The sequence below is a fragment of the Erinaceus europaeus genome, chromosome 1 (genome assembly GCF_950295315.1).
Source record: "Erinaceus europaeus chromosome 1, mEriEur2.1, whole genome shotgun sequence".
Taxonomy (NCBI): domain Eukaryota; kingdom Metazoa; phylum Chordata; class Mammalia; order Eulipotyphla; family Erinaceidae; genus Erinaceus; species Erinaceus europaeus.
In genome coordinates, this window is record NC_080162.1 from 156,577,965 (window position 1) to 156,592,677 (window position 14,713).

The 14,713-nt window shown below is 40.6% G+C and overlaps 1 long non-coding RNA gene and 1 pseudogene across 1 annotated transcript in view; both read right to left on the reverse strand.

Moving 5' to 3' along the window:
• Positions 1-14,713, reverse strand: part of LOC132540493 (uncharacterized) — a 1,042,170-nt gene that overhangs the window by 292,387 nt on the left and 735,070 nt on the right. The window lies entirely within an intron of this gene.
• Positions 7,080-7,208, reverse strand: LOC132542612 (U2 spliceosomal RNA; annotated as a pseudogene).

Below are 14,713 nucleotides of genomic sequence, written 5' to 3' on the forward strand. Positions count from 1 at the left end.
ATCTTAGTTTATCTGAAAAAGTTAAGTTTGAGTGGTGAAACTCCAGTGATAACAAAAAAAGAAAAGAAAAGAAAAGAAAAGAAAAGAAAAGAAAAGAAAAGAAAAGAAAAGAATGAATAAATGAATGAACAAGGGCCAGAGAAAAGTCTCTGATCTCAGTTGATCCAGAATCAAGAGAGGTCTTTTAAAGCAGTCTTTCAGGCCAGGGAGGTAGCATAGTAACAGAACACATGACTTTCAAGTTTATGGCCTGAGGTTGATTCTGTCAGGATAACGCTATGGATTTCATAAATAAATAAATAAAAAATAAATAAATACATCATACAAAGTAAATGTCTTTTCCAGCTTGCAGCAAGATTTCTCATTTTCATTTGCTGTCTGTTCTTGTCAGGTTAGAGGTTATGCTGAGCAGGCTAACGCCTGAGGCTAAAAGGGAAGTCCCGGATTACATGCTTTTCCTGGCTGTGCCTAGGGAAAACTCTAGACTGCTTCTTGAGCTCCCTCTGTCACTCAGGATAGAGCCCACCCCAGTCCCTCCAGCATTGCCCCACACAGGGAAACAGGCAGCATTTAGCACTTCTGACCCAAGTCCTTCATTACAATGTGCTTCTTAGAGCATTCATAGCTAAGCCTGATTTTCTCCTAAGAGTGAGTTCTGACAATTGGTGGCTTCTGCTCCATGGAAATTGTAACATGAGAATGTTTCTGCTTCTCTCTTGAATCCAAGGGTCTGACAAGCAACTCCTTTGTAAGGTCTACTCATTTTTTTTTTACCACCTGGGTTTTTTTCTGGGGCTCAGTGCTTGCAAAATGATTTCACTGCTCCACTCTCAGTAACCCATTTTCTTTTTCTTTCTTTTTTTTTCTTTCATTTGGATAGAGACGTATGCAGCACTGTTTCACCACTTGTGAAACTTACTCTTACTCTTGCAGGAGGGGACTGGGGTCTGGGGACTTGAACTAGGGTACTTGCACATGTTAACATATGAGCTCAACTGAGTGTGCCATTACACAGTCCCAAGTCACAGCTTTGGAAGCTATATATGGAAGGATGAAATAGAACGAAGGCAGGAAGGGAGAATTTCTACAGATAATCGTCTAAGCAGCATTCAAATAGCAATAGAAAGGATCCTACTTCTTTCTTTCCTTCCTTTTACAATTATTTTTGGACAGTTCCGGAGGCAGGTATTCAAGGGGAAGAAAAATAAATGAATGAGAGAAACTCAGGCCACCAGGTTTGTCCAGAGAGATCCTTAGCCTCATGCAAAATGCAAACATGTCACCTACCTCTTCAGGGAAAGCATGCCACAAGGAAGGTGACATAGCCCTGGCTAACTTTTATAGTGCAGGCTAATGCACTAGCCAACAGCTGTCACAAAAGCTCACATTTTGGGGCCACATAGTGGTACGCCTAACTGGTTAAGTGCACATGTTACAATGTGCAAGGGCCTGGGTTCAAGCCCCCAGTCCCTACCTGTAGTGGGAAATCTTCATGAGTGGTGAAACAGGGCTACTGGTGTCTCTCTGTCTCTCTCCCTCTCTATCTCCCCCCCTTCCCTCTCTATTTCTGGCTGTCTCTATCCTGTAAGTAGAGATGATAAGAAAAATAAAATAAAAACTAAAAATGAAAGTGTTTGGTGTCTCATTATAAAAAAAAATTTAAAAAGCACATCTTTCCCAGATCCCAAGTGTTGCCTTAGGTATGGATTATACTCCCTAAGCCCCAGCTCGGAAACCTGGGAAAAGTTCATTTGACTTTTACACATTGTCTTGTTTGTCAAAGTTCTGATGCTTTGGAAGGCACAAAAGACAAAATATTTATGGTCAATCACTTGGCTAGTTTTGGAAGAGGAAGAACTTCCCAAATTTAGGTAGATGGAAGAACATGTGAGGCAGTGACCATGGGAGTGTAGATCTTCTGTGTAAATCCTGATTGCTGTTATTTTAGATAAATACCCAGAAGTGCAACTGTTCTATTGTATAATAAAGCTAATTGTGGGAGCAACTTAAATATCCACCAACAGAGAAGAGGTTATATAGCTATGTATATATGAATATTACTCAGCCTTATAAAGGAGGGTCGGTCTGCTATATATGACAACATGAAAGATTCCTGGGGACAGGATGCAAAGTGAAGTAAGGTAGTCACAATACAAGAAATTCTGCCTAATTACTCATATGTGAAAGTCCTTTTGTGTTCTAACTCAGAGAAACTGAAAGTAGAAATTTGCATCCCAGGGGCTAGGATAAAAATAGCTATTGTTTATATGGGCATAAAGTTCCACTTATGGAAAATGGTTAGCTTCTAGGGACCTGCCTTGCAATGTTGTGCTGATGGTTAACAACACTTAAAAATGTGTTAAGTAACCAAGGGGGTAATTCAACAGGAGCACACAGGACTTTCATACATAAGGTCCCAGGTTCAATCCCCAGTACTTCATATCCATCAAAGTTTAGTTCCACTGTAGCAAAGAAATTCCTCTACCGCTTCCCCCACTTCTCTATATCCCTTCCAAGAAACACCATGGTCTTCCACTGACTCAAAAAATCAGTTTGGTTATTGTTTGCAAATTCACTTTAGCTATCTATATTCCATGTTTGAATGAAGCCATATGACATCTGTCTGGCACTTCCCTACTTACTTCACTTACAATAGTCACTTCAAGTTCCAGTCATTAATAATGTCCAGGGAGGTATCTTAGTGGGTAGAATATTTGTACATCTAATGCCCCAGGTTCAATCCCCAGCACTGCTGCACATGCTGCAGCAGTGCACTCTTTTCTCTCCCTATCTCTTATTAAGTAAATCTTCAAAAAACATATAAAGACTTTGTGAAAACTGGAGTGGGGGGGTTGCACCTGGTTGGGCACACTCACTGCAGTGTGTAAGGACCTGGGTTCAAGCCCCCTGATCCCTACCTATAGCAGGGAAGATTCATGAGCAGAAAAACAGGACTGCAGGTGTCTCTCACTCTTTCTCCCCTTCCCTCTCAATTTCTATCTCTACCCCAAACTAACAAAATAAATACATATAAAAAATATTCTGTGAGGGGAGTCAGGCAGTAGCGCAGTGCGTTAAGCCCCCAGCTCCCCACCTGCAGGGGAGTCACTTCACAAGCAGTGAAGCAGGTCTGCAGGTGTCTGTCTTTCTCTCCATCTCTGTCTTATCCTCCTCTCTCTATTTCTCTCTGTCCTATACAACAATGATGACATCAATAATAATAACTATAACAATAAAACAAAAATGGCAACAAAAAGGGAATAAATAAAATACTAAACAGATTCTGTGAAAACTGTGGAGGCCAGTGGGGAGAGAGGGTAAAAACAAAATTGGGCTGTGGATGCACTATAATACTATGATTTTCTAATCGTGTAAACCATTATAAAATCACTACCAAAGTAAAAAAATAAGCATATAAAAGCAAAACCTTGGGAGTCGGGCAGAAGTGCAGTGGGTTAAGCGCAGGTGGCACAAAGTGCAAGGACCAGTGCAAGGATCCTGGTTCAAGCCCCAGGCTCACCATGCACAGGGGAGTCACTTCACAAGCAGTGAAGCAGGTCTGCAGGTGTCTATCTTTCTCTCCCTCCCTCTGTCTTCCCCTCCTCTCTCCATTTCTCTCTGTCCTATCCAATAACAATGACATCAATAACTATAACAATAAAACAACAAGGGCAACAAAAAGGAATAAATAAATAAATCCTTTTAAAAAGCAAAGACTTTTTTTTAAAGTTTAGTTTATAAAATAAGCATGTTAAGGTTAATAAAACTAATTAATAATAAAATCAAATGTGACTTTAAAAGGAAGGGAAGGCAGGACCATAGAAAAAAATGGGCAAGTATACATAAATATAGAGAGATGGCTATAAAAATAATAATCAACCCATATTAGGAGAACCACTGCAGTTTCCAGTGGAAGGAATAGGAACATAGAACTCTGGTAGTAGGAATAGTATGGAATTATATCCCTGTTAACTCATAAGTTTATAAATTAATATTAAGCCATTAAAATAAATACATACATACATAAATTAATTAAATAAAATGAATATAAAGAGCCAGGAGAGATAGCATAGTAGTTTGTGCAATAGATTTTCATGCCTGAGGTTTTGAGGTCCCAGAGACAATCTGTAGCACCACCTTAAATCAGAGCTGAGCAGTGCTCTCATGAAAAGAACAAAAGTAAAAGAAAATAGGAGACAATACTATACTGTAATAAAAATCACATGGATATGTGATTTTGAGTGTGCAGTAGCTTGTGGTACTATGTTCACTTTTCTTGAGCTGATGAAAATGATGTGAGGTTTTGTTGTTGTTTTAAAGTAGTCTTTCTTTTGATATGTTTTGTTGCTGGCAGAGCCAAGGCTATTTGATTTCTACTCTGCACTCAGCCCAAAGGCCAAGAAGCTGTCTGTTAGGCTTCTGGGAGCTGATGCTGCACACTGTAGGAAGGCTAAATTCATTCTGTTAGAGGCCCGCATTTTAAAGCAACCTTTGTGTCTATCCTGTTTGAAAGCCAGAGTGTGGAATGAAATGTATTGAAATGTGGCCACTGCCCAGTGACAGGCATCCAGCAATTTTGCCGTGACTGCAAGTGTCCCTGGAAGAAATGCCTGTGTGTGGTGACTCTGCTTGTTGTGGCTCTGTGTAAGGCTAGGGAGAGGGCTCTGGGGTGATTTCCCAGGAGTCCACATTTCTAGAACTGGACCTTACATGTTTCAAAGACCCCATTCCTCAATTACAGGGGAAAGCTTCACAAACAATGAAGCGGTCCTGCATGTGCTCTATCTATCTATTACAGTAGTTAGGGCTGGGAGGTGGCACATTTGGGAGAGTGCATATTTTCCCACGTACAATGACTCAGGTTCAAGCCCCCACTCCCACCCCATCCCCACCTGCAGAGGGGAAGCTTCACGAGTGGTGAAGCAGGGCGGCAGATGTCTATCTTTCTCTCCCCCCTTTCTATCACCCCTTCCCTTCTCAACTTCTCTCGATCCTGTTATATAAGCAAAATAAAATACAGTATCTGGGATAGTCTTTCTGCACAGGGACCTGTGGTAGGACCCTTGAGGATTTGCCATGCCTCTAGGAGGCTCGCTTATGGCATGGGAACCCTGAGAGTAAGCTGTTCACACTGATTGAAGCTACAGGTTTAACTATGCCAAAGAGGGAGGGGCCCAGCCTCCCCATGAATTCGCTAATTGTGTTTATTGTCCATGTTGTCTACCACGGTCTTTGAGGTGCAGAATCTTAAAGTGTGAGTGACAGCACATCAACTACCGAGTTGTACCTGCTCAGCCCAGGTTCAAAAGGAAGTTCTGTTAGACCGGGGTCTCAGTTCTTCCTAACAGATCAGTCAACCCAGGGAACTCCCAACCATGCATTCCACCTTTCTGAGAAATTATGCCTTCATTCTCTTAATTCATTGAAAGAAACTGTCATTCTTTCTCTTTCTTTTATTGGAGAGAGAGAAATTGAGAGGGGCAGGGGAGATAGACAGAGAGAGAGACATGCCCCACCACTTCATTGTTTGTGAAGCTTTCCCCTGTGGTTAAGGAATGGGGTTTTGTGCCTGGGTCTTTGGCCATTGTATCATGTATGCTTAACAGGGTGCACAATCATGTATTTATTTACTTAACGAAGTTTGGCGTCATGCATGCATAATTTTTGCTTCACCCAAGCCAACTTTTTTCACTCAGACAGAGAAGGAGAGATTCAGCACCAGAGCTTCCCTCTGTGCTGTGGTGCTCCAATGCAGTGTCAAGGTTCAAAGCCTAGTGAGCTCTCTCCAGCCCTAAATATGAGTAGTTCAAGTAGAGGTGGGGGAAGCAATTTAATTTAGGTGGAATGTTAGTTATTTTGCTCAGCGTGACTCCAGTTAATTTTCTCAAGCTGGTCGTGGAAGACACTTAATGAATGACCCCGGATAAGTGACCAGAAGCAGTGCTATCGTCCTGCTCCAGGCACAGGTGAAGGCTGCCTTTCACGAGTGGTGAGGCAGGTCTGCAGATGTCTCTCTTTCTCTCTCCCTCTCTATCTCCTCATAGAGCCTAGTGCCCAGGACCTCCAGAGCGGTCTGATAAAGATGAAGGGGAAGGTTCTGCCCCAAAGACACGCTGCTTTCCCCAGCAGCTGTCATGGTTCATCCACTGGGTACACTATTTACTCTGGAAAATCACAGCCATTTGCAAACCATCAAGGCCTGGCATCATCAGAACATGTGCAGAGTAACTCTAATTCATAAAAAAGTTTGCAAATGCTTTACGAGGGAGTGGGAGAAAAGGAAATGAATAGGGACAGAGCTGCTCTGTATTCATTTCACATGACTGACTCAAGATTCACCTAGGAATATTGTAAAATTAATATAGATATTAATATACTTTTAAAAACTTCACATTAAGATAGTATTTTCTGTGTATCTACATTATTTTGACAGCTCTCCTATACCTGCTCACTCATCACTACTTTGGTCCACGGTCTATATTTCTATTAAGATCATAATTGGTTTTACCTGGAGAAGCAAGTCAAATTTGAATCACATGTTGTTGCTACTACTGTTGTTTTTAGATAGAGAGCAGAGAAGGAAAGAGTCCACAGCACTGAAAGTTCCTGCAGTGCACTGGATGCTGGACTTGAATCTGGCTTGCGCATATGACAAAGCAGGGCACTATCCAAGTGAGCTATTTCACCAACCCAAATTTGCATCCCAAGTTATCATTAAGGACAGAGTGTAACAGTTTTGGATACAAATACTAAGACTTATTATTATTATTATTATTATTTGCCTCCAGGGTTATTGCTGGGGCTCAGAGCCTGCAATATGAATCCACTGCTCCTGGAGACTATTTTTTTCGCTTTTGTTACCCTTGTTGTTTATCGGTTTTACTATTATTATTTTTATTATTATTTCTGTCATTGTTGTTGGATAGAGAGAAATAGAGAGAGGAGGGAAAGATAGAGAGGGGGAGATAAAGATAGACACCTGCAGACTTGCTTCACCGCCTGTGAAATGACCACCCTGCAGGTGGGGAGACTGGGGCTCCAACCTACATCCTTATGCGGGTCCTTGAACTTTGCACCATGTGTGCTTAACCAACTGCACCACCGCCCAGCCCCTGCATTATCTATTAAGAATAGAGAGGATGTATCAAATATTAAACTGATAAGAACAGATACTACACTTGATTTTAGCCAAAAAATAGGAAAACTTTTAATGGTGGAAATGGATATGAAACTCTAGTGGTGGCGATTGTAAGGAATTGTACCTCTCTTATTCCACAGTCTTATTGATCATTATTAAATCACAAATAAAAAAAGGAGTTTGGTACGAATCATCTGAAAGTTTCAGAAATTTCAAACTTTACCAGTAAATGGAATAAATTAAAAAAAAGAAAAAAGAATAGAGAGGACACCCGCCACCACAATGTTGGCATTGACGATCTTCTTGCTCATTGCTTATGTGCAATCACAGCATCTCCACCAATAATTAGGTCAATTAATTGGCTCACAATTGCACTGTGTGCAACCGTTTGATATTACGTCAATAAAAGCTACCGCAAATAATATGTCTTTCAATGGTACTTCCATGTGAATGACGGAAGCAACTCATCTAGGGAGCTGTGCTCAGTACAGTATACAAATAAATTATGCAGCTTCTTAAAGGGCTTTTCTAAAACCATACTTGACTTTAATTGTAATTGGCAAGCTATTCACCAAGCTCAAACTGGGTTGAGTCAGTGAAATAACATCTGTGAAAAATTGATGTTTGGCTGAAAGAAGCTCATAGGAACCTACGAGACACACTGTGAGATTTCAGGATTTGTAAGACTATTTATTAAACTTTAACATTATTCAATATAACAGTATACAAATTTGTGACTTCATGAAGCATGTTGGAGGTAAAGGTAATAACTCAAAAAGTTTTTTTTTTTTTTTCTTCCAGGGTTATCACTGGGGCTTGGTGCAGGCACTATGGATCCACTGCTTGTGGCAGCCATTTTTTCCTCCCCAGCAAACCCCTCCCCATTTTATTTCATAGGACAGAAATAAATTGAGAAGGGAGGGGAAATAGAAAGATAGATATCTGAAAACCTGCTTTACCGATTGTGAAGTGTCTCCGCTGCAGGTAGGGAATGAGGGTTTGAACACTGATCCTTTTTCATATTATTATATGTGACCACCTGGCTCCAAAAAAAGCATCTCTTCAAAGACATTTTACTCTATTTCACTGTGTGCTGTGCTTCTGAGCTTTTAGATCTATCCTGTGGAAGTCGTCGAGGTACTACCTTGTGGTGAGTTTTTGGGTTTTTGTTCTGTCTCTCTGATAGCCTGAGACTAGCAATTGTAGAGGTGTTCATACACAGAAATATGCTGTTACTATAAATCAGCTCTTCATTTGTTTTTGTTGAGTATACAGATTTCAGAAAATGATGAAAGAGAATGTTTACAACATGAAGTAAACTTAATTGTGTTACATATTAGCTGCTAGATTGTGAAAAAGCACAACAAATCATGGAGGCATCCTTCCAGTGGTCAAAACTGCCACTTGTAGGAGGGAAAGAGAGTGTGGTTATGCTAAGACTTTCATACCTGAAGCTCTGAAGTCTCAGGTTCAATCCCCTACAGCACAATAAGCTAGCTAGAACTATGCAAAGCTCTAAAAGGAAATTTAAGGGGGCCAGGTGGTGGTACACCCAGTTAAGAGCACATGCTACTATGAGCAAGGACCCAGGTTCCAGACCCCCAGTTGCTACCTCAGTGAGGACATTTCACAAATGGCAAAGCCTGTCTGCAGGTGTCTTTCTCTCTCCCTCTCTGCCTCCCACTTACCTCTCAATTTATCTCTTTCCTATATAAAAAAAAGGGGGTGGAAGTGGGGAAATGGATGCCAGGAGTGGTTAATGAAAAAATAAAGGGGGTGGAAGTGGGGAAATGGATGCCAGGAGTGGTTAATGAAAAAATAAATAATTCAAAACTATCCATTTGAGCAAAAAAGAAAAGTCCTTTGCATTATTGAAGAGCATGAGTGTCCAACACTGAGCCCCATTATGTCATTTCTACCTCAGTAGCACAATTATGAAAATGTCAACCAACATTCATGTCAGAATCACATTTGTTCATATGCTTCAGTGAAAAGTTGGCTAATAGGTGCATTTCAGCAAAAGTCAACAAAAACATTCTTTGAAAATCAAATGACTTGTGTGATAAAAGTAATGTATATTATTATTTGTAAATTGTGTCAAATATCTCTTTATACCAGGAGAAAAAATCATACATCTATACTTATATGTACTTATATTCATGTATATATGTGTGGATAAATGTGTGTACACACATATATTCACAGTTTTTCTGGAGAGCTAAGTACTGGCCAGTACTCCATTTACTAAGTATTTTTATTGATGTTTCTCTATATGTATAAACATCCTAGGCAATCTAAATAAATACATTCAACTAAATAGTTTTTTCCTGAGGAAGCAGTAGGAGTACTTTGTGTGTACACAGAAAAATGATTTCAACTACAAAATAAAATTATTACTATCAAAAATAAAAGTGTTGCTTACCAAAAGCTAGTTTACCAAAATCATAGTACTCAAAAAATAACCAGTGAATCCAATTTCAGTATCACTGTCAGAAAATAATGTCCACATTTGTCTATTGAAATTCTGTTGTGGTGTATGTATACCAAATGGTTTAAGCAGTTGTTTCTTCTTTTTTATTTTCTTTTTGGGAGGATTAATGGTTTACGGTCAGCAGTAAAATACAGTAGTTTGTGCATGTGTAACATTTCTCAGTTTTCCACATAACAACTCAACCTTTAGGTCCTCCTCTGCCATCATGTTCCCAACCTGAACCCTCACTCTAACCCCATTGTCTTTTACTTTGGTGCAATACACCAAACCCAGTCCAAGTCCTGCTTTGTGTTTTCTTATTTTTCATCTCCTTTTTTAAAATTATTATTAGTGATTTAATACTGACAGACAAGATTGTGGGGTAAGAGGAGCACAATTCACATAACTCCCACCACCAGTGTGCCATATCCCATCCCTTCCACTGAAAGTTTCCCCATTCTTTGTCCCTCTGGGAGTATGGACCAAAGATCTCTATGGGGTGCAGAAGGTCTGATTTCTAGCTTCTGTAATTGCTTCTCCTGTGGCCATGGGCACTGACAAACCTATCCATACCCCCAGCCTGTCTCTATCTTTTCCTAGTGGAGTAGAGCTCTGGGGAGGTAGGATTCTAGGACACATTGGTGAGGTTGTCTGCCCAAAAGAGGTTGTTTAAATAGAAACCTGCTTCACAAAATTATGGTTTTAATGGTCCTAGATGTAGTACAATAGATAAGACACTGGACTTTTAAGCATGAGGTCCCAAGTTTGATCCCCAGCATGGCATGTGCCAGACTGATGCTCTCACTGTCTCCCCACCCCATTTATGTTAATATGTGTATGAATTTATACACACCTTACTTTGTCTCCAGTGCTTCATCATTTTGCGTTAACATTTTCAGGTAGAAATAGAAAGAGAGAGACAGAGAAAGAGAAAGAAACATATCTCAGCACCATGTGAGTCAGATTTAAACCTGGGCCATGTGATTACACAGCAAACACATTCTCCATGTGAGCTATCTTGCCAGTTCAATTTATGTACATATCTATCGTCTATCAACCTATCAATCAACCAATCTGTCATCTATCTATGTATTTTTAATAACACTCACACTCTGCATTTTCAAAAGTGAAACCAGGCATATATCAACACTTGAGAATTCAGTTTCTTCCCACAAGCTTAACCAAAGGGTAAGGAAGACGTAAATAACTCACCCGAATAATGTGACTCCCTTGTTATACACTATCCAGGTTAGAGACTAGTTCCTGCCACATTGGAGCAAATTTCAGTGCTGTGGTGTTTTCTCACTCTCTGTCTCTGTTTCTCTCTACCTGAAAAAGTTGAATTAGAATGATGAAACCCTGGTGATGATGATGACAACAAAAAGGTGAGAGAAAACTGACTGGTCTTAGCCTTAGATTAATTAATACCACAGGAGGAAATTATCCATTGCTTCTTTCATATGGTTCTAAAGAAGCAGAGTGACTAGATGACTGTTTGTGTGTTCATATAACACTGAATGGAGGGTAAAATAGCTCATTAGGGTGGTGCACTGCTTTGTACAAAACCCAAATTTGAGCCCAACTCACACCACATTGAGGAAAATTTTTGGTGCTGTGGTATCTTTCATTCTCTCTCTTGCTCACTCTATAAAATAAATAAACAAAAAAACAGTAACCAAAATAGCATTGACTAAAAGCATACTGCATGCTACAAGAAACAGATAAAATATCTCCCCTCATCTCCGACTGTCCAGAAATTCTAACCAGTTAGACAGGGGCAACGATGCTCAATGGCAGCCTCAGGAATTGACTATAAACTTGAGGGAGGCAGTTTCTGGGCATGTTGCAACTGAGACCTCAGACTTCAAAGGACTGCACCTTCACTCACCTCTTGGCTCCTTTGATATGACTGTTGTCAGCTGTCACAGAAAAGTGGAGGGAACCTGGTGATGACCCTCATAGACCTCCCAGTGGGAGCAGAGAGAGCACTAGCTCGAGCTGCAGCATGCCACGATTCTCACTGGCAGGTGACACTGATTGTTGTCCTCTCCCAGTGTGGAGGATGGGGGGTGTAGTGTCACACAGGTCTGCAGTGTGTACAGACAACAATGGTAAGCTCTCCAAGAATCATCTCTTTATGGGTGATAACATGGGAAAGACTGAGGCTAGGACTGTGAAAGGCAGATCTTCTAGGGGTCCCGTCGAGTGAGATAAGACAGAAAGAGAAGGATGAAGCAAGGACAGAACAGGCAAACAGAAGGTGAAATAAGGACTGGTGGGTGGGTGGGTGAGGGAGATGGCATAATGGTTATGCAAAAGATTCTCATGTCTGAATTTCTGAGGTCCCAGCTTCAATCCCTATCACACCGTAAGCCAGAGATGAGTGGTGCTCTGATCTCTCTCTGTCTCTGTCTCTCTCTAATTAAAATAAAAAAGAAACAAAAGACTCTGAGGAAGGAGGGGAAGAGATAGGATGAAGAAACAGGTAGGGAAGGGAGAAGGGAGACACCTGCAGCACTGGTTCACTACTCATGAAGCTTCTTTCCTGTAGGTGGGGACCAAGAGTTTGAATCTCTGTTCTTTTTCATGTAATGTGTGTGTGCAACCAGTTGCATCACCACCTGCTATGCCTCCCCCATTATAAAAGTTTCTTGGAACAAGAATATTTTGTAAATAAAAGTTAATTTAGTTTCTTTTCTACGTAGATGAAAAATTAATTGGCATTTAGTTGCACGTGAAAATGCTAAACTCTCAGTGGACACAAATAAAACATGGTCTTTAGGTATAAAAAGCTAGACATACTCAAAGTGAAAATTTTCTGTTGGGGGTATTAATGGTTTACAGTGGGTACAGTTGTTGTTAGATGTGTAAAATTTCTCAGTTTTCTGCAAAGCAGTCTTAGCACCAGCCTAGGTCCTCCCCACCATCATGTACCAGGACCTGAAAGCTTCCCAATGTCACCAGAGTGAAATACACAGAATGTTTAGTTGTTAATACAAAATCCCTTCAGTAGCTGTATTTGGGCTTCAAATGGGAAATTAAGTTCTCTCCAAAATGTCCCTTGAAAGTTTTTGTAGGCATACCGGTAACTCCTAGTTGTCTACCACTCCATTCTTCTCAGAAAGCACAGCTCAGATTTAGTTTAAATGTCAACCACTATGGGTATTTTTACCCTCTACTCAAGTCTAGGTATAAATGGTGATAAGTCTAAGTGAGAAGTAACAATCATATCCACCTTGTCATGGTTCAGCCAAATGATCCATTTTGGCCAATATAGCATAAGCAGAGGACTTCTAAGGAAAGTGTACATGCCTCTAGAATTGATGGAAACTCTAGAATGTGTGGTCCATCTCTCACCTCCAGATATTCCCAGATGTGTTGCCTGAGAGAATTGCAAACATCTTGTTCTTGAAACGTGAAAATGAGGCTGGCATAGAAGGAAGACAGAGAAAATTAGAAAATTTCCACACTGGCTTGCACTTACTATTTGGGGGGGCCAGGTGGTGGTGCACCTGGTTAAGCACACACATTACAGTGCACAAGGATCCAGGTTCAAGCTCCTGGTCCCCACCTGCAGGAGGAAAGTTTCACCAGTGGTGAAGCAGGGCTGCAGGTATCTCTCTGTCTCTGTCCATCTCCCCCATCAATTTTTCTCTGTATCCAATAATTAATTAATTGATTATTAATGAATTAATTTAAGAAAGAAAATTTCCAAGATTCTTTTTGTTCTGTAAAAAATTGTTTATTTAGGGAAATAATTTTCTTAAGGAAATAATGAATTCCAAGACACTTATTGTCACAGAGATGCAACATCTTATTTTTCTACAATGGGTGTCTGTCTGTACAACATCCTATCACTATCCTAGTTCCTCCTCCAATATAGCTCTCTGGGTCCCCAACACCCATGCTGCCCACTTCGCCTAGCTCACATTCCCTAGTCTTTGACGTTGCTATAACAGAGGACACCTAATCCAAGTCTCACCTGGTGTTTTGTCTCTAATTCTTGTTTCTTTTTTTTTTAATTTTTTTATATTTTATTTTATTTATTTATTCCCTTTTGTTGCCCTTGTTGTTTTATTGTTGTAGTTATTATTGATGTCATTGTTGTTGGATAGGACAGAGAGAAATGGAGAGAGGAGGGGAAGACAGAGAGGGGGAGAGAAAGACAGACACCTGCAGACCTGCTTCACCGCCTGTGAAGGGACCTGCCTGCAGGTGGGGAGCCGGGGGCTTGAACTGGTATCCTGACACCGGTCCTTGAGCTTAGTGCCACCTGCGCTTAACCCGTTGTGCTACAGCCCGACTACCCTAATTCTTGTTTCTTATGTTCCACCTGTGAGATAATCTTGTATTCACCCTTCTCTTTCTGGCCAATCTTATGATTCCTTCAAGTTCCATCAAATATGAAGCCAAGGAGATAGTTTCCTATTCTAGTAGCTTATTTATATTTAATTGTGTATATTATTAGCTTTTCCTTTATTAAGGGGTTAATAAATTACAGTACAGTTGTTGACACATGGGGTAAAATATCTTAACTCACTGCTATAGGTGTCAGCAAAACATTATGAACACAAACATACATCCTTTTCCACCATCATGCACCGAGGACCTCAAAGTCCCACCAGCCTCCTCCCCAGCGTTCCTTCCCCACAGTCCTTTGTTTGATATAATACACCAAACCCAGTCTAAGTTCACTTTATATCCTTCTTTCTTAAGTTCTACCTATGAGTGAAGTCATTTAGTGTATATCCTTTCCATTTGCGTGCTGCACAGGATAACTACTATCTCATTAAGAAACATAAGTTACATATACCTGGGATAATTAGCAAGAGTTAATTAACCAAGAGAGAGTTGTCATCATGTGCAGCATGGAAGTTAAATTTGGAGACTTCTGGAGGCGGGGCTATGGAGCAACAGCTGTGTTTCTCTCCTCTCCTCTCCCTGATCAACTAGGAATACCAAAGGTGACCACCTGGGACCACAAGACAGGACTAGAACAACTTCAGGAACCCACCAAATCACCGGTGAGTGCAAACACATGTGGCTCATGGACAGAGAGGAGCCTAGGGAGAGATTAAGTGGCTGGTAACAATCCAGCAGTTTAC